General features: G+C 44.6%; 18 non-coding genes across 18 annotated transcripts; 9 read left to right on the forward strand and 9 right to left on the reverse strand.

Annotated features, from left to right (window-relative positions):
* Positions 1–1,152: 1,152 nt before the first annotated feature.
* On the forward strand, positions 1,153–1,224 carry trnac-gca (transfer RNA cysteine (anticodon GCA)). Its single transcript has one exon. It is a non-coding gene; the product is annotated as a tRNA-Cys (tRNA).
* Positions 1,225–1,976: 752 nt separating this feature from the next.
* On the forward strand, positions 1,977–2,048 carry trnac-gca (transfer RNA cysteine (anticodon GCA)). Its single transcript has one exon. It is a non-coding gene; the product is annotated as a tRNA-Cys (tRNA).
* A 2,918-nt stretch (positions 2,049–4,966) lies between these two features.
* Positions 4,967–5,039, reverse strand: trnar-acg (transfer RNA arginine (anticodon ACG)). Its single transcript has one exon. It is a non-coding gene; the product is annotated as a tRNA-Arg (tRNA).
* A 3,554-nt stretch (positions 5,040–8,593) lies between these two features.
* On the forward strand, positions 8,594–8,665 carry trnae-cuc (transfer RNA glutamic acid (anticodon CUC)). Its single transcript has one exon. It is a non-coding gene; the product is annotated as a tRNA-Glu (tRNA).
* Positions 8,666–10,184: 1,519 nt separating this feature from the next.
* trnae-uuc (transfer RNA glutamic acid (anticodon UUC)) lies at positions 10,185–10,256 on the reverse strand. Its single transcript has one exon. It is a non-coding gene; the product is annotated as a tRNA-Glu (tRNA).
* A 431-nt stretch (positions 10,257–10,687) lies between these two features.
* Positions 10,688–10,759, forward strand: trnae-cuc (transfer RNA glutamic acid (anticodon CUC)). Its single transcript has one exon. It is a non-coding gene; the product is annotated as a tRNA-Glu (tRNA).
* Positions 10,760–11,493: 734 nt separating this feature from the next.
* trnae-uuc (transfer RNA glutamic acid (anticodon UUC)) lies at positions 11,494–11,565 on the reverse strand. The gene has a single exon. It is a non-coding gene; the product is annotated as a tRNA-Glu (tRNA).
* A 422-nt stretch (positions 11,566–11,987) lies between these two features.
* trnae-cuc (transfer RNA glutamic acid (anticodon CUC)) lies at positions 11,988–12,059 on the forward strand. The gene has a single exon. It is a non-coding gene; the product is annotated as a tRNA-Glu (tRNA).
* A 106-nt stretch (positions 12,060–12,165) lies between these two features.
* trnay-gua (transfer RNA tyrosine (anticodon GUA)) lies at positions 12,166–12,253 on the reverse strand. The gene is given in 2 exon segments: positions 12,166–12,201; positions 12,217–12,253. It is a non-coding gene; the product is annotated as a tRNA-Tyr (tRNA).
* A 1,047-nt stretch (positions 12,254–13,300) lies between these two features.
* On the reverse strand, positions 13,301–13,373 carry trnar-acg (transfer RNA arginine (anticodon ACG)). Its single transcript has one exon. It is a non-coding gene; the product is annotated as a tRNA-Arg (tRNA).
* Positions 13,374–13,512: 139 nt separating this feature from the next.
* On the forward strand, positions 13,513–13,584 carry trnae-cuc (transfer RNA glutamic acid (anticodon CUC)). Its single transcript has one exon. It is a non-coding gene; the product is annotated as a tRNA-Glu (tRNA).
* A 106-nt stretch (positions 13,585–13,690) lies between these two features.
* trnay-gua (transfer RNA tyrosine (anticodon GUA)) lies at positions 13,691–13,778 on the reverse strand. The gene is given in 2 exon segments: positions 13,691–13,726; positions 13,742–13,778. It is a non-coding gene; the product is annotated as a tRNA-Tyr (tRNA).
* Positions 13,779–15,096: 1,318 nt separating this feature from the next.
* trnae-cuc (transfer RNA glutamic acid (anticodon CUC)) lies at positions 15,097–15,168 on the forward strand. Its single transcript has one exon. It is a non-coding gene; the product is annotated as a tRNA-Glu (tRNA).
* Positions 15,169–15,275: 107 nt separating this feature from the next.
* On the reverse strand, positions 15,276–15,363 carry trnay-gua (transfer RNA tyrosine (anticodon GUA)). Its single transcript is given in 2 exon segments — positions 15,276–15,311; positions 15,327–15,363. It is a non-coding gene; the product is annotated as a tRNA-Tyr (tRNA).
* Positions 15,364–16,408: 1,045 nt separating this feature from the next.
* Positions 16,409–16,481, reverse strand: trnah-aug (transfer RNA histidin (anticodon AUG)). The gene has a single exon. It is a non-coding gene; the product is annotated as a tRNA-His (tRNA).
* A 163-nt stretch (positions 16,482–16,644) lies between these two features.
* trnae-cuc (transfer RNA glutamic acid (anticodon CUC)) lies at positions 16,645–16,716 on the forward strand. Its single transcript has one exon. It is a non-coding gene; the product is annotated as a tRNA-Glu (tRNA).
* A 105-nt stretch (positions 16,717–16,821) lies between these two features.
* trnay-gua (transfer RNA tyrosine (anticodon GUA)) lies at positions 16,822–16,909 on the reverse strand. Its single transcript is given in 2 exon segments — positions 16,822–16,857; positions 16,873–16,909. It is a non-coding gene; the product is annotated as a tRNA-Tyr (tRNA).
* Positions 16,910–18,191: 1,282 nt separating this feature from the next.
* On the forward strand, positions 18,192–18,263 carry trnae-cuc (transfer RNA glutamic acid (anticodon CUC)). The gene has a single exon. It is a non-coding gene; the product is annotated as a tRNA-Glu (tRNA).
* The last annotated feature ends 12 nt before the right edge of the window (positions 18,264–18,275 follow it).

The following is an 18,275-nucleotide window of genomic DNA, read 5'->3' on the forward strand; positions in this document are numbered from 1 at the left end:
GACGATCGCAGTAAACAGCGTGCCCGGGTCGCAAACAGAGCAGCGCCACCGGAAGACTGCAAAAAGTGGTAGAGCATTTGAATGCAGATCAAGAGGTCCCCGGTTCAAATCCTGGGGCCCCCTTTACATTTGGCATGCAGTACGGGTTATAGCTCAACAACAGAGCATTTGTCTGCAAGTCAATAGGTCTACTATTTTGATCTGGCTTGCTTGACATAATCAACGACTTGATTTCAAAGTGAGTCTGTCATGTTGTGTGTGGCTATGATCCAGGGAACCTGTGGGGGTATAGCTCATTGGTAGAGCATTTGACTGCAGATCAAGAGGTCCTTGGTTCAAATCTGGATGCCCCCTTTGGATTTGGCATGTTAGGAATATGTGTAGCCATATCTTCCTGTGCTCATACTGTACAGGGTTATATCTCAATGGTACGGCGTTTGATTGCAGATTAAGAGGTCCCAGGTTCATTCTATGTGCCTAATTTGGGCTTGGCATATTAGGAACAAACAAATCCTTCACATAAATTCATTTTTGATGTTTGTGCTCAGGCAGTACGGGGTTATAGCTCAACAACAGAGCATTTGTCTGCAGATCAATATTTCTATGTTTTGGATCTGGCTTGCTTGACACAATCAACGACATGATTTCAAAGTGAGTCTGTAATCAAGTCGTCCACAGTTCAAATCTTGGTGTCTCCTTTGGACTTGTCTTATTTGGAGGGTTTGAGTTGTAGAGTTGTTGATTCTGATTTGGAGTAACCAAAGACCTAAGTTTACATTGAAGGAGTCAATGTTTGATTTTGTTGAATCGTAGGATCTAACTTAATCTTTGGCTCTGAACACAGAAGTCTGTAGGGGTATGGCTTAATGAAAGAACATTTATCTGCAAAGATGTGGGGGCATAGTTGAGTGGTAGAGCATTTGAGTGCAGATAAAGAGGTCCCCGGTTCAAATCCGAGTGCAGTTTATGGATTTGGCAGATTAGGAATAAGTGCAAACATATCTATATAGAAAGATTCTGTATGTGATTGTAACTCAGTGGCACATCCTCTCGAGAGGTTCTTTTTTGTATCTTGCATGCTTGTCATATCCAAAAACTTTATGCAAAATTGAGTCTGTCATCTTGTGTGAGGCTATGGTCCAGGGAGTCTGTGGGGGTATAGCTCAGTGGTAGAGCATTTGACTGCAGATCAAGAGGTCCCTGGTTCAAATCTGGGTGCCACCTTTGGATTTGGCAGGTTAGGAATATGTGTAGCCATATCTTCCTGCCTGTTTGTGCTCATATTGTATGCGGTCATATCTCAATGGCACAGCGTTTCATTGTAGATCAAGAAATCCCAGGTTCATTCCATGTGCCTCCTTTGGGCATATTAGGAATAAACAAATCCTTGACATAAGTTCATTTTTGTGGTTTGTGCTCATGCAGTACGGGGTTATAGCTCAACGACAAAGCATTTGTCTGCAGATCAATAGGCCTACATTTTGGATCTGGCTTTGCTTGACATAATCAACGACATGATTTCAAAGTGAGTCTGTAATCAAGTCGTCCACAGTTCAAATCTGGGTGCCCCTTTGGACTTGTCTTATTTGGAAGTTTTGAGTTGTAGAGTTGTTGATTCTGATTGGGAGTAACCAAAGACTTGAGTTTACCGTGAAGCAGTCAATGTTGGATATTGTTGAACCGTGGGATGTAACTTAATCTTTGGCTCTAAGCACAGAAGTCTTTGGGGGTTTGGCTCAATGAAAGAGCATTTTTCTGCAAAGATTTGGGGGTTTGGCTCAGTGGGAGAGCATTTGACTGCAGATTAGGAATAAGTGCAAACATGTCTATATAGAAAGATTCTGTATGTGATTGTAACTCAGTGGCACATCCTCTCGAGAGGTTTTATTTTGTATCTGGCATGCTTGTCATATCCAAAAACTTTATTCAAAATTGAGTCTGTCATCTTGTGTGAGGCTATGGTCCAATGAGTCTGTGGGGGTATAGCTCAGTGGTAGAGCATTTGACTGCAGATCAAGAGGTCCCCAGTTCAAATCTGGGTGCCCCCTTTGGATTTGGCAGGTTAGGAATATGTGTAGCCATATCTTCCTGCCTGTTTGTGCTCATATTGTATGTGGTCATATCTCAATGGCACAGCGTTTCATTGTAGATCAAGAAATCCCAGGTTCATTCCATGTGCCTCCTTTGGGCATATTAGGAATAAACAAATCCTTGACATAACTTCATTTTTGTGGTTTGTGCTAATGCAGTACGGGTTATAGCTCAACGACAGAGCATTTGTCTGCAGATCAATAGGTCTACGTTTTGATCAGATGCAACTACACTCACAATTTAAAAGATACATTATTCATATGCTTGGCGAAAGAGATGTGTTTTTAATCTAGATTTAAACAGAGAGAGTGTGTCTGAACCCCGAACATTATCAGGAAGGCTATTCCAGTATTTGGGAGCCAAATGTGAGAAAGCTCTACCCCCTTTAGTGGACTTTGCTATCTTAGGAACTACCAAAAGCCACTAGCCAGTGCAGAGACTGTAAAATTGGGGTAATATGATCATATTTTCTTGACCTCGTAAGGACTCTAGCTGCTGCATTTTGGACTACCTGTAGCTTGTTTATTGACAAAGCAGGACAACCACCTAGAAGTGCATTACAATAGTCCAGTCTAGAGGTCATGAATGCATGAACTAGCTTTTCTGCATCAGAAACAGATAACATGTTTTGTAGCTTGGCAATGTTTCTAAGATGGAAGAATGCAGTTTTTGTAACATTGGAAATATGATTTTCAAAAGACAAATTGCTGTCTAATATAACACCCAGATTTCTGACTGTAGAGGAAGTAACAGTACATCCGTCTAGTTGCAGATTGTAATCTACAAGATTCTGTGTAGTGTTTTTTGGTCCAATAATTAATATCTCTGTCTTATCCGAATTTAATTGGAGAAAATTATTTGTCATCCAATCTTTTACATTTTTAACACACTCTGTTAGCTTAGATAATTGGGAAGTTTCATCTGGTCTCGTTGAGATATATAGCTGAGTATCATCAGCATAACAGTGAAAGCTAACACCATGTTTCCTGATGATATCTCCCAAGGGTAACATATAAAGCGTGAAGAGTTGCGGCCCTAGTACTGAGCCTTGAGGTACTCCCTTGTGATCGATAGGATACATCTTCATTCACTGCTACGAACTGATGGCGGTCATATAAGTACGATTTAAACCATGCTAATGCACTTCCACTGATGCCAACAAAGTATTCAAGTCTATGCAAAAGAATGTTGTGGTCAATTGTGTCAAACGCAGCACTAAGATCCAATAAAACTAATAGAGAGATACACCCACGATCAGATGATAAGAGCAGATCATTTGTAACTCTAAGAAGAGCAGTCTCAGTACTATGATACGGTCTAAATCCTGACTGGAAATCCTCACATATACCATTTTTCTCTAAGAAGGAATATAATTGTGTGGATACCACCTTTTCTAGTATCTTGGACAGAAAAGGGAGATTCGAGATTGGTCTATAATTAACTAGTTCTTTGGGGTCAAGTTGTGGTTTTTTGATGAGAGGCTTAATAACAGCCAGTTTGAAGGTTTTGGGGACATGTCCTAATGACAATGAGGAATTAATAATAGTCAGAAGAGGATCTATGACTTCTGGAAGCACCTCTTTCATGAGCTTAGATGGTATAGGGTCTAACATACATGTTGTTGGTTTAGATGATTTAACAAGTTTATACAATTCTTCCTCTCCTATGGTAGAGAATGAGTGGAACTGTTCCTCAGGGGGTCTATAGTGCACTGTCTGATGTGATACTGTAGCTGACGGCTGAATGGTTGCAATTTTATCTCTAATAGTATCGACTTTAGAAGTAAAGTAGTTCATAAACTCATTACTGCTGTGGTGTTGGGAAATGTCAACACTTGTTGAGGCTTTATTTTTCGTTAATTTAGCCACTGTATTGAATAAATACCTGGGGTTATGTTTGTTTTCTTCTAAAAGAGAAGAAAAGTAATCGGATCTAGCAGTTTTTAATGCTTTTCTGTAGGATATGTTACTTTCCCGCCAAGCAATACGAAATACCTCTAGTTTTGTTTTCCTCCAGCTGCGCTCCATTTTTCGGGCTGCTCTCTTTAGGGTGCGAGTATGCTCATTATACCATGGTGTCAAACTGTTTTCCTTAACCTTCCTTAAGCGTAAAGGAGCAACTTTATTTAAAGTGCTAGAAAAGAGAGAGTCCATAGTTTCTGTTACATCATCAAGTTGTTCTGAGGTTTTGGATATGCTAAGGAATTTGGATACATCAGGAAGATAACTTAAAAAGCAGTCTTTTGTGTTAGAAGTGATGGTTCTTCCATACTTGTAACAAGAAGTAGAATTTACAATTTTGGCTATATGAATTTTGCAAAGAACTAAATAATGATCTGAGATATCATCACTTGGCTGAATAATTTCAACACCATCAACATCAATTCCATGTGACAGTATTAAATCTAGAGTATGATTTCGACAATGAGTAGGTCCTGAAACGTGTTGTCTAACACCAATAGAGTTCAGAATGTCTATAAATGCTGATCCCAATGCATCGTTTTCATTATCAACATGGATATTAAAATCACCAACTATTAAAATGGCAAGCCCGTGACATCAAAACAACATGGCATTACACCCTTCAAAGTAATGAAGCAGTTACAGAGTAGCGATGAAATTGTTCATTCGAAAATCAACTGGCTGCCAGCCTGCAGTTTATTTCCCCTTTAATCGCCGAGCTTGTCGGAGTGCTTGTGAGACGAATGACAATACAGAAGCATGTCCGTGTCTTCCCTAGACATCGGAAAGGGTGTGCAGAATATGTCTTTTTTGGAAAAACAGAAGAATGCCTGAAGATTTGCCTTTTCTTCTGGATTTTGGAGAAGAAGAAAAAACACAACAACAAAATTAGCCGGAGAAAAACAAGCACAAAGCGAGCCAGCCAGGAGTCGAACCTAGAATCTTCTGATCCGTAGTCAGACGTGTTATCCATTGCGCCACTGGCCCACCTATAGTAAAGACCCCTGATTGCTACAGAGTTGTTGGTTTTAGATGTGAAATTGGCAATCATTTACGACGAGTGGCGCCGATACAGGATGGCTGCCTCCGTGACGTGCTCTGCAGTTGTTTTTGTGTTTTTGTTAGTTTGTCCTGTCTTTAGTTATATTCCTGCAATCAGTTTCACCAGGGACGAATTGCTGGATATTCGGCAACACACATCTCCCGATATTTCACCGGTTTTCGACTATTCTGATGTTTTGCTGGACATTCTTGTAGGCGGAGCGGCTGCGCTGATCACACGCTTCAAGAGGACGCGCAGACGGGGAAAAAGAGCTGGCGCGCTCGTGAGACTCAGAAAACGCGGATTTCGAACGCCGTTGCCTAGCATCCATCTGGCAAATCTACGCTCTCTACCCAACAAAACGGAAGAACTGCTTCTGCTCTCTTGGACAAATAAAGATTTCTCTCACTCTGCTGCTCTGTGTTTCACGGAAACTTGGCTGAATGACACCATACCGGACAGCGCGCTCCATCTGCCGGACTTTCAGCTGTTTAGAGCGGATCGCGACGCAGAATCAACGGGGAAATCGCGCGGCGGCGGGACATGCTTTTACATCAATGAACGGTGGTGTACAGATGTAACTGTGTTAAAGAAGACGTGCTGCTCAAATCTCGAAACGCTCTTCATTAACTGCAAGCCGTTCTATTCGCCGCGGGAGATTCATTCGTTCATTCTGGTTAGTGTTTACATCCCTCCTCAAGCGCACGTGAGCTCAGCTTTACAGAAACTCGCTGAGCAGATCACAGAGACAGAACAACAACACCCAGACTCTGTTTTAATCATTCTTGGGGACTTTTATAAAGCCAATCTCTCCTGTGAACTCCCAAAATACAGACAGCATGTTACTTGTCCCACAAGAGACAGTAATATATTGGATCACTGTTACACAACAATAAAGGATGCATTTCACTCTGTTCCACGAGCAGCTTTGGGACGTTCTGATCACCTTCTGGTTCATCTTATACCGACCTACAGGCAGAAACTAAAATCAGCTAAACCTGTATTAAGGACTGTAAAAAGATGGACTAATGAAGCAGAGCTGGATTTACAATCTTGTTTTGACCTCACTGATTGGAGTGTTTTTGAAGCTGCTGCCACCGATCTGGATGAACTCACAGAGACCGTAACATCATATATCAGTTTCTGTGAGGATATGTGTATTCCTACCAAGACTCAACTAAATTACAACAATGACAAACCGTGGTTCACTGCAAAACTCAGACAGCTCCGTCAGGCCAAAGAAGATGCTTACAGGAAGGGGGACAATGTCTTGTATAAACAGGCTAAATACACACTGGAAAAGGAGATCAAAGTGGCAAAGAGGAATTATTCTGAAAAAATAAGGACTCAGTTCACTTTGAACGACTCCGCATCAGTGTGGAAAAGCCTAAAGAAGATCACCAATTACAAGACACCACCCCCCAGCACTGTGGAGAATCAACGACTGGCAGACGATCTGAACGAGTTTTACTGCAGGTTTGAAAGAACACCCATCACCTGCCCTGAACACCTCCCCACACAACCATTCACACAATTCACAACTCCTGCAACCAACCCTGAATGCCTCTCCAAACAACCGTTCACACCATTCACAGCTCCTGCAACCCATCCTGATCACCTCTCCAATCAACCGCTCTCACCATTCACAACTCCTGCAACCAACCCTGAATGCCTCTCCAAACAACTGTTCACACCACTCACAACTCCTGCAACCCGCCCTGAACACCTCTCCAATCAAGCGCTCTCACCATTCACACCTCCTGCATCCCCCCTCTCCCCCACACCTGCAATACAGATCAGCGAGGATGCGGTGCGCCAGGTCTTCCGGAAGCAGAAAAGGAAAAAAGCACCAGGCCCAGATTGCGTTACACCAGCCTGTCTGAAATCCTGTGCTGACCAGCTGGCCCCCATCTTCACACAGATCTTCAACAGATCGCTGGAACTGTGCGAAGTCCCTTCATGCTTCAAACGCTCCACCATCATCCCTATCCCAAAGAAATCCAAAATTACAGGACTAAATGACTACAGGCCTGTGGCTCTAACGTCTGTAGTCATGAAGTCATTTGAAAAACTGGTGCTGGCCCACCTGAAAGACATCACTGGACCCTTGCTAGATCCTCTTCAGTTTGCCTACAGAGCAAACAGGTCTGTGGACGATGCAGTAAACATCGGGCTGCATTATGTTCTGCAACACCTAGACAGACCGGGGACCTATGTGAGGATCCTGTTTGTGGACTTCAGCTCTGCCTTCAACACGATCATCCCAAACCTCCTCTTGCCAAAACTAACTCAGCTCTCCGTGCCCACCTCCGTCTGTCAGTGGATCAACAGCTTCCTGACAGACAGGCAGCAGCTAGCGAGACTAGGAAAATACACATCCAGCACCCGTACAATCAGCACCGGAGCTCCCCAGGGCTGTGTTCTCTCCCTACTGCTCTTCTCCCTGTACACTAACGATTGCACATCTAAGGACCCCTCTGTCAAGCTCCTGAAGTTTGCAGATGACACCACACTCATCGGCCTCATTCAGGACGGTGACGAGTCTGCTTACAGACAGGAGGTTAAAGAGCTGGCTGTCTGGTGCACTCTTTACAACCTGGAGCTTAACACGCTCAAAACAGTGGAGATGATCGTGGACTTCAGGAGAAACCCCCCTGCACTCCCCCCACTCACCATCATGAACAGCACTGTGACTGCAGTGGAGTCATTCAGGTTCCTGGGCACCACTATCTCTCAGGACCTGAAGTGGGACATTCACATTGACTCCATTGTGAAAAAGGCCCAGCAGAGGTTGTACTTCCTTCGCCAGCTGAGGAAGTTTAACCTGCCACAGGATCTGCTGAAACAGTTCTACTCTACACTGAGCACCAGAACGACCAGACACAGGGACAGTTTCTTCCCTCAGGCAATCCATCTAATGAACAGCTGATAATAACTGTGGGACACACTACACTATTTATATTTATATACACTACACTTTTTATCCAACACACATACTTAGCGTACACGTAAATCTTTTGCACATAATATACATGTACATACATGGAACACACTACACTACTTATATTTATATTTATATACACATACACTTATTTATCCAACACACATACTCAGCGTACAGTTAAAATTTTTCCACATAATATACATGTACATACATAAATGCTCACTTTAATATACCAGCCATACATTGTCAATTTGTATATTGTCAATCCTTACTCACCTATTTGTATTTTTTTGTATTTTTTTATTCCTTATTGTGTTTTTTGTTCTGTCGCTGTTATGTTGCACTGCGGAGCTCTGTCACGAAATCAAATTCCTCGTATGTGTGAACATACCTGGCAATAAAGCTCATTCTGATTCTAATTCTGATTCTGATTGCTGTCTGCTTATTCACACCTTTTTTTTAGGAGGTAAGCCCACCAGCCCACCAGCCCACCAGCTCACCAGCTCACCAGCTCACCAGCTCACCAGCCCACCAGCCCACCAGCCCACCAGCCCCTCCCTGGTGGTCTAGTGGTTAGGATTCGGCGCTCTCACCGCCGCGGCCCAGGTTCGATTCCCGGTCAGGGAAAGCTCTTTTGGCTTCCAATTAAGGACTGCGAATTCAAGCTCTGCTAACAGCTGGGAGAAAGCCAGCTCCAAACCAAAAAAATGGTGAGCACTTGAAAAAAAGACCCCCTTCGAGCCGGAGTCGAGCCAGCGACCTAAGGATTGCCAACACTCCAACCTACAGTCCTCCGCTCTACCAGCTGAGCTATCGAAGGGGCAAAGTGTTAGACAGAACCTCGACATATCACGGTCTTGTAGCTCTACTGCTGGCCAAAAAGTCACTTCTGGTGCAGGAAGATGTGCTGGATTTTTGAGGAGGGAATCAAAAAGGAGCATGCGTTCCCATATCGGGAGTCAAAACTGGGCCGCCTGGGTGAAAACCAGGAATCCTAAGCGCTAGACCATATGGAATTTGGAAACCTTTAACTGGCCATTGGCTTCTGGCGCACTTTCCATACATGTGGTCAGTGTGGGCCCAGGATCTTGTAGTGGCCTGTTGCTTTTGGTCTGTGACTGTAACAATGTGATAATAATTTGGCAAAACAAGAATTATCCATGAGGACGTTTTTCTGAATTATATAGTGTTGTATGCATTCAAGGGATCTGTTTTTTTTACTCACCCCGGGAGTTCAGTTTATGTGGGCAGATTCCTGTGATTGCTGAATTGATACCTTGAACTGGTAATTAAGCTCTTGTCCAGGTGAAAATACTTGTGTCATGCATCTGAAAACACACATTGCAACCGTTATCTAGATGAAAATCTGACTATTATCGGTCTGTAAAAGTACAAAATTGACATATTGTGAGGTTAATAATGAAAGTGAGACCAATTTTTAATCTGCAAAGTTGCTGATTATTCGCTCGTTCAGCTTAATGCAGATTACAATCTATTCTCAATGTCCAGGTGGCAATTAGTGATAAGCCTTCAAAATGGCAAGCCCGTGACATCAAAACAACATGGCATTACACCCTTCAAAGTAATGAAGCAGTTACAGAGTAGCGATGAAATTGTTCATTCGAAAATCAACTGGCTGCCAGCCTGCAGTTTATTTCCCCTTTAATCGCCGAGTTTGTCGGAGTGCTTGTGAGACGAATGACAAACCGAAGCATGTCCGTGTCTTCCCTAGACATCGGAAAGGTTGTGCAGAATATGTCTTTTTTGGAAAAAAAGAAGAATGCCTGAAGATTTGCCTTTTCTTCTGGATTTTGGAGAAGAAGAAAAAAATACAACAACAAAATAAGCTGGAGAAAAACAAGCACAGAGCGAGCCAGCCAGGAGTCAAACCTAGAATCTTCTGATCCGTAATCAGACACATTATCCATTGCGCCAATGGCCCACCACTAGTAAAGACCTCTGATTGCTACAGAGTTGTTGGTTTTAGATGAGACAGTGGGAAGCTAAGGATTGCCAACACTCCAACCCACAGTCCTCCACTCTACCAGCTGAGCTATCGAAGGGGCAAAGTGTTAGACAGAACCTCGACGTCTGGTGCAGGAAGATGTGCTGGATTTTTGAGGAGGGAAGCAAAAAGGAGCATGCGTTCCCATACCGGGAGTCGAACCCAGGCCCCCTGGGTGAAAACCAGGAATCCTAACCACTAGACCATATGGGATTTGGACACCTTAAACCGGTCATTGGCGCACTTTCCATACATGTGGTCAGTGTGGGCGCAGGATCTTGTAGTGGCCTGTTGCTTTAGGTCTGCGACTGTAACAATGTGATAATAATTTGGCAAAACAAGAATTATCCAAAAGGACGGTTTTCTGATTTATATAGTGTTGTATGCATTCAAGGGATCTGTTTTTTTACTCACCCCGGGGGTTCAGTTTTTTTGGGCAGATTCCAGTGAACCTAGAATCTTCTGATCCGTAGTCAGACGCGTTATCCATTGCGCCACTGGCCCACCAATAGTAAAGACCCCTGATTGCTACAGAGTTGTTTGGTTTTAGATGTGACAGTGGCAAGCATTGCTGTCTGCTTATTCTCACCTTGTTTTCTCGAGGTAAGCCCACCAGCCCACCAGCCCACCAGCCCACCAGCCCCTCCCTGGTGGTCTAGTGGTTAGGATTCGGCGCTCTCACCGCCGCGGCCCGGATTCGAATCCCGGTCAGGGAAAGCTCTTTTGGCTTCCAATTGTGGACTGCGAATTCTAGCTCTGCTAACAGCTGCGAGAAGGCCAGCTCCAAATCAAAAAAATGGTGAGCACTTGAAAAAAAGACCTCCTTCGAGCCGGAGTCGAACCAGCGACCTAATGGTTTCACAACACTCCAACCTACAGTCCTCCGCTCTACCAGCTGAGCTATCAAAGGGGCAAAGTGTTAGACAGAACCTCGACATATCACGGTCTTGTAGCTCTACTGCTGGCCAAAAAGTCACTTCTGGTGCAGGAAGATGTGCTGGATTTTTGAGGAGTGAATCAAAATGGAGCATGCGTTCCCATACCGGGAGTCAAAACTGGGCCGCCTGGGTGAAATCCAGGAATCCTAAGCGCTAGACCATATGGGATTTGGAAACCTTAAACTGGCCATTGGCGCACTTTCCATACATGTGGTCAGTGTGGGCACAGGATCTTGTAGCCAGCCAGGAGTCAAACCTAGAATCTTCTGATCCGTAGTCAGACACATTATCCATTGCGCCAATGGACCACTGCTAGTAAAGACCCTTGATTGCTACAGAGTTGTTGGTTTTAGATGAGACAGTGGCAAGCTAAGGATTGCCAACACTCCAACCCACAGTCCTCCACTCTACCAGCTGAGCTATCGAAGGGGCAAAGTGTTAGACAGAACCTCAATGTCTGGTGCAGGAAGATGTGCTGGATTTTTGAGGAGGGAAGCAAAAAGGAGCATGCGTTCCCATACCGGGAGTCGAACCCAGGCCCCGTGGGTGAAAACCAGGAATCCTAACCACTAGACCATATGGGATTTGGACAACTTAAACCGGCCATTGGCGCACTTTCCATACATGTGGTCAGTGTGGGCGCAGGATCTTGCAGTGGCCTGTTGCTTTAGGTCTGCGACTGTAACAATGTGATAATAATTTGGCAAAACAAGAATTATCCAAAAGGACGGTTTTCTGATTTATATAGTGTTGTATGCATTCAAGGGATCTGTTTTTTTACTCACCCCGGGGGTTCAGTTTTTTTGGGCAGATTCCAGTGAACCTAGAATCTTCTGATCCGTAGTCAGACGCGTTATCCATTGCGCCACTGGCCCACCAATTGTAAAGACCCCTGATTGCTACAGAGTTGTTGGTTTTAGATGTGACAGTGGCAAGCATTGCTGTCTGCTTATTCTCAACTTGTTTTCAGGAGGTAAGCCCACCAACCCACCAGCCCACCAGCCCCTCCCTGGTGGTCTAGTGGTTAGGATTCGGCGCTCTCACTGCCGCGGCCCGGTTTCGATTCCCGGTCAGGGAAAACTCTTTTGGCTTCCAATTGTGGACTGCGAATTCTAGCTCTGCTAACAGCTGCGAGAAGGCCAGCTCCAAACCAAAAATACGGTGAGCACTTGAAAAAAAAGACCTCCTTCAAGCCGGAGTCGAACCAGCGACCTAAGGATTGCCAACACTCCAACCTACAGTCCTCCGCTCTACCAGCTGAGCTATCAAAGGGGCAAAGTGTTAGACAGAACCTCGACATATCACGGTCTTGTAGCTCTACTTCTGGCCAAAAAGTCACTTCTGGTGCAGGAAGATGTGCTGGATTTTTGAGGAGGGAATCAAAAAGGACATGCGTTCCCATACCGGGAGTCAAACCTGGGCCGCCTGGGTGAAAACCAGGAATCCTAAGCGCTAGACCATATGGGATTTGGAAACCTTAAACTGGCCATTGGCTTCTGGCGCACTTTCCATACATGTGGTCAGTGTGGGCGCAGGATCTTGTAGTGGCCTGTTGCTTTAGGTCTGCGACTGTAACAATGTGATAATAATTTGGCAAAACAAGAATTATCCAATAGGACGGTTTTCTGAATTATATAGTGTTGTATGCATTCAAGGGATCTGTTTTTTTTTACTCACCCCGGGAGTTCAGTTTATTTGGGCAGATTCCTGTGATTGCTGAACTGATACCTCGAACTTGTAATTAAGCTCTTTTCCAGGTGAAAATACGTGTGTCATCCATTTGAAAACACACACGGCAACCGTCATCTAGAGGAAAAACTGCCTATTGTCACTCTGTCAAGATACAAAAATGACATTGTGTGGGTAACAATGAAAGTGAGACCAATTTTTAATCGGCAAAGTTGCTGATTATTCGCTCCTTCAGTTTAACTCAGTTTACAACTTATTCTAAATGTCCAGGTGACAATTAGTGATAAGGCTTCAAAATGGCAAGCCCATGACATCAAAACCACATGGCATTATACCCTTCAAAGTAGTGAAGCAGTTACAGAGTAGCGATGAAATTGTTCATTCGAAAATCAACTGGCTGCCAGCCTGCAGTTTATTTCCCCTATAATCGCCGAGCTTGTCGGAGTGCTTGTGAGACGAATGGCAATACCGAAGCATGTCCGTGTCTTCCCTAGACATCGGAAAGGGTGTGCAGAATATGTCTTTTTTGGAAAAAAAGAAGAATGCCTGAAGATTTGCCTTTTCTTCTGGATTTTGTAGTAGAGAAAAAAACACAACAACAAAATAAGCCGGAGAAAAACAAGCACAGAGCGAGCCAGCCAGGAGTCGAACCTAGAATCTTCTGATCCGTAGTCAGACGCGTTATCCATTGCGCCACTGGCCCACCAATACTAAAGACGCCTGATTGCTACAGAGTTGTTGGTTTTAGATATGAAATTGGCAAGCATTGCTGTCTGCTTATTCTCACCTTGTTTTTAGGAGGTAGGCCCACCAGCCCACCAGCCCACCAGCCCACCAGTGCCTCCCTGGTGGTCTAGTGGTTAGGATTCGGCGCTCTCACCGCCACGGCCCGGGTTCGATTCCCGGTCAGGGAAAGCTCTTTTGGCTTCCAATTGTGGACTGCGAATTCTAGCTCTGCTAACAGCTGCGAGAAGGCCAGCTCCAAACCAAAAATATGGTGAGCACTTGAAAAAAAAGACCTCCTTCGAGCCGGAGTCGAACCAGCGACCTAAGGATTGCCAACACTCCAACCTACAGTCCTCCGCTCTACCAGCTGAGCTATCGAAGGGGCAGAGTGTTAGACAGAACCTCGACATATCACGGTCTTGTAGCTCTACTGCTGGCCAAAAAGTCACTTCTGGTGCAGGAAGATGAGCTGGATTTTTGAGGAGGGAATCAAAAAGGAGCATGCGTTCCCATACCGGGAGTCAAAACTGGGCCGCCTGGGTGAAATCCAGGAATCCTAAGCGCTAGACCATATGGAATTTGGAAACCTTAAACTGGCCATTGGCTTCTGGCGCACTTTCCATACATGTGGTCAGTGTGGGCGCAGGATCTTGTAGTGGCCTGTTGCTTTAGGTCTGCGACTGTAACAATGTGATAATAATTTGGCAAAACAAGAATTATCCATAAGGATGTTTTTCTGAATTATATAGTGTTGTATGCATTCAAGGGATCTGTTTTTTTTTACTCACCCCGGGAGTTCAGTTTATGTGGGCAGATTCCTGTGATTGCTGAATTGATACCTTGAACTGGTAATTAAGCTCTTGTCCAGGTGAAAATACTTGTGTCATGCATCTGAAAACACACATTGCAACCGTTATCTAGATGAAAATCTGACTATCATCGGTCTGTCAAAGTACAAAATTGACATATTGTGAGGTTAATAATGAAAGTGAGACCAATTTTTAATCTGCAAAGTTGCTGATTATTCGCTCGTTCAGTTTAATGCAGATTACAATTTATTCTCAATGTCCAGGTGGCAATTAGTGATAAGGATTCAAAATGGCAAGCCTGTGACATAAAAACAACATGGCATTACACCCTTCAAAGTAATGAAGCAGTTACAGAGTAGCGATGAAATTGTTCATTCGAAAATCAACTGGCTGCCAGCCTGCAGTTTATTTCCCCTTTAATCGCCGAGCTTGTCGGAGTACTTGTGAGACGAATGACAATACCGAAGCATGTCCGTGTCTTCCCTATACATCGGAAAGGGTGTGCAGAATATGTATTTTTTGGGAAAAAAGAAGAATGCCTGAAGATTTGCCTTTTCTTCTGGATTTTGGAGTAGAGAAAAAAACACAACAACAAAATAAGCCGGAGAAAAACAAGCACAGAGCGAGCCAGCCAGGAGTCAAACCTAGAATCTTCTGATCCGTAGTCAGACACATTATCCATTGCGCCACTGGCCCACCAATACTAAAGACGCCTGATTGCTACAGAGTTGTTGGTTTTAGATGTGAAATTGGCAAGCATTGCTGTCTGCTTATTCACACCTTGTTTTCAGGAGGTAAGCCCACCAGCCCACCAGCCCACCAGCCCACCAGCCCATCAGCCCATCAGCCCATCAGCCCATCAGCCCATCAGCCCATCAGCCCATCAGCCCCTCCCTGGTGGTCTAGTGGTTAGGATTCGGCGCTCTCACCGCCGCGGCCCGGGTTCGATTCCCGGTCAGGGAAAGCTCTTTTGGCTTCCAATTGTGGACTGCGAATTCTAGCTCTGCTAACAGCTGCGAGAAGGCCAGCTCCAAACCAAAAATATGGTGAGCACTTAAAAAAAAAAGACCTCCTTCAAGCCGGAGTCGAACCAGCGACCTAAGGATTGCCAACACTCCAACCTACAGTCCTCCGCTCTACCAGCTGAGCTATCAAAGGGGCAAAGTGTTAGACAGAACCTCGACATATCACGGTCTTGTAGCTCTACTGCTGGCCAAAAAGTCACTTCTGGTGCAGGAAGATGTGCTGGATTTTTGAGGAGGGAATCAAAAAGGAGCATGCGTTCCCATACCGGGAGTCAAACATGGGCCGCCTGGGTGAAAACCAGGAATCCTAAGCGCTAGACCATGATTTGGAAACCTTAAACTGGCCATTGGCTTCTGGCGCACATTCTATACATGTGGTCAGTGTGGGCGCAGGATCTTGTAGTGGCCTGTTGCTTTAGGTCTGCGACTGTAACAATGTGATAATAATTTGGCAAAACAAGAATTATCCAATAGGACGGTTTTCTGAATTATATAGTGTTGTATGCATTCAAGGGATCTGTTTTTTTTTACTCACCCCGGGAGTTCAGTTTATTTGGGCAGATTCCTGTGATTGCTGAACTGATACCTCGAACTTGTAATTAAGCTCTTTTCCAGGTGAAAATACGTGTGTCATCCATTTGAAGACACACACTGCAACCGTTATCTAGAGGAAAAACTGCCTATCGTCACTCTGTCAAGGTACAAAAATGACATTGTGAGGGTAACAATGAAAGTGAGACCAATATTTAATTGGCAAAGTTGCTGATTATTCGCTCCTTCAGTTTAACTCAGTTTACAACTTATTCTAAATGTCCAGGTGGCAATTAGTGATAAGGCTTCAAAATGGCAAGCCCATGACGTCAAAACCACATGGCATTATACCCTTCAAAGTAATGAAGCAGTTACAGAGTAGCGATGAAATTGTTCATTCGAAAATCAACTGGCTGCCAGCCTGCAGTTTATTTCCCCTATAATCGCCGAGCTTGTCGGAGTGCTTGTGAGACGAATGGCAATACCGAAGCAAGTCCGTGTCTTCCCTAGACATCGAAAAGGGTGTGCAGAATATGTCTTTTTTGGAAAAAAAGAAGAATGCCTGAAGATTTGCCTTTTCTTCTGGATTTTGGAGAAGAGAAAAAAAACACAACAACAAAATAAGCCGGAGAAAAACAAGCACAGAGCGAGCCAGCCAGGAGTTGAACCTAGAATCTTCTGATCCATAGTCAGACGCGTTATCCATTGCGCCACTGGCCCACCAATAGTAAAGACCCCTGATTGCTACAGAGTTGTTGGTTTTAGATGAGACAATGGCAAGCATTGCTGTCTGCTTATTCTCACCTTGTTTTTAGGAGGTAGGCCCACCAACCCACCAGCCCACCAGCCCACCAGCCCACCAGCCCACCAGCCCACCAGCCCCTCCCTGGTGGTCTAGTGGTTAGGATTCGGCGCTCTCACCGCCGCGGCCCGGGTTCGATTCCCGGTCAGGGAAAGCTCTTTTGGCTTCCAATTGTGGACTGCGAATTCTAGCTCTGCTAACAGCTGCTAGAAGGCCAGCTCCAAATCAAAAAAATGGTGAGCACTTGAAAAAAAGACCTCCTTCGAGCCGGAGTCGAACCAGCGACCTAAGGATTGCCAACACTCCAACCTACAGTCCTCCGCTCTACCAGCTGAGCTATCAAAGGGGCAAAGTGTGAGACAGAACCTCGACATATCACGGTCTTGTAGCTCTACTGCTGGCCAAAAAGTCACTTCTGGTGCAGGAAGATGTGCTGGATTTTTGAGGAGGGAATCACAAAGGAGCATATGTTCCCATACCGGGAGTCAAACCTGGGCCGCCTGGGTGAAAACCAGGAATCCTAAAGCGCTAGACCATATGGGATTTGGAAACCTTAAACTGGCCATTGGCTTCTGGCGCACTTTCCATACATGTGGTCAGTGTGGGCGCAGGATCTTGTAGTGGCCTGTTGCTTTAGGTCTGCGACTGTAACAATGTGATAATAATTTGGCAAAACAAGAATTATCCAAAAGGACGGTTTTCTGAATTATATAGTGTTTTATGCATTCAAGGGATATGTTTTTTTTTTACTCACCCCGGGAGTTCAGTTTATTTGGGCAGATTCCTGTGATTGCTGAATTGATACCTCGAACTGGTAATTAAGCTCTTTTCCAGGTGAAAATACTTGTGTCATCCATTTGAAAACACACACGGCAACCGTTATCTAGAGGAAACACTGCCTATTGTCACTCTGTCAAGATACAAAAATGACATTGTGAGGGTAACAATGAAAGTGAGACCAATTTTTAATCGGCAAAGTTGCTGATTATTCGCTCCTTCAGTTTAACTCAGTTTACAACTTATTCTAAATGTCCAGGTGGCAATTAGTGATAAGGCTTCAAAATGGCAAGCCCATGACATCAAAACCACATGGCATTATACCCTTCAAAAAAGTAATGAAGCAGTTACAGAGTAGCGATGAAATTGTTCATTCGAAAATCAACTGGCTGCCAGCCTGCAGTTTATTTCCCCTATAATCGCCGAGCTTGTCGGAGTGCTTGTGAGACGAATGGCAATACCGAAGCATGTCCGTGTCTTCCCTAGACATCGAAAAGGGTGTGCAGAATATGTCTTTTTTGGAAAAAAAGAAGAATGCCTGAAGATTTGCCTTTTCTTCTGGATTTTGGAGAAGAGAAAAAAAACACAACAACAAAATAAGCCGGAGAAAAACAAGCACAGAGCGAGTCAGCCAGGAGTTGAACCTAGAATCTTCTGATCCATAGTCAGACGCATTATCCATTGCGCCACTGGCCCACCAATAGTAAAAACCCCTGATTGCTACAGAGTTGTTGGTTTAAGATGAGACAATGGCAAGCATTGCTGTCTGCTTATTCTCACCTTGTTTTCAGGAGGTAAGCCCACCAACCCACCAGCCCACCAGCCCACCAGTCCACCAGTCCACCAGCCCCTCCCTGGTGGTCTGGTGGTTAGGATTCGGCGCTCTCACAGCCGCGGCCCGGGTTCGATTCCCGGTCAGGGAAAGCTCTTTTGGC

Source organism: Carassius carassius, chromosome 38, assembly GCF_963082965.1.
Source record: "Carassius carassius chromosome 38, fCarCar2.1, whole genome shotgun sequence".
Lineage (NCBI taxonomy): Eukaryota > Metazoa > Chordata > Actinopteri > Cypriniformes > Cyprinidae > Carassius > Carassius carassius.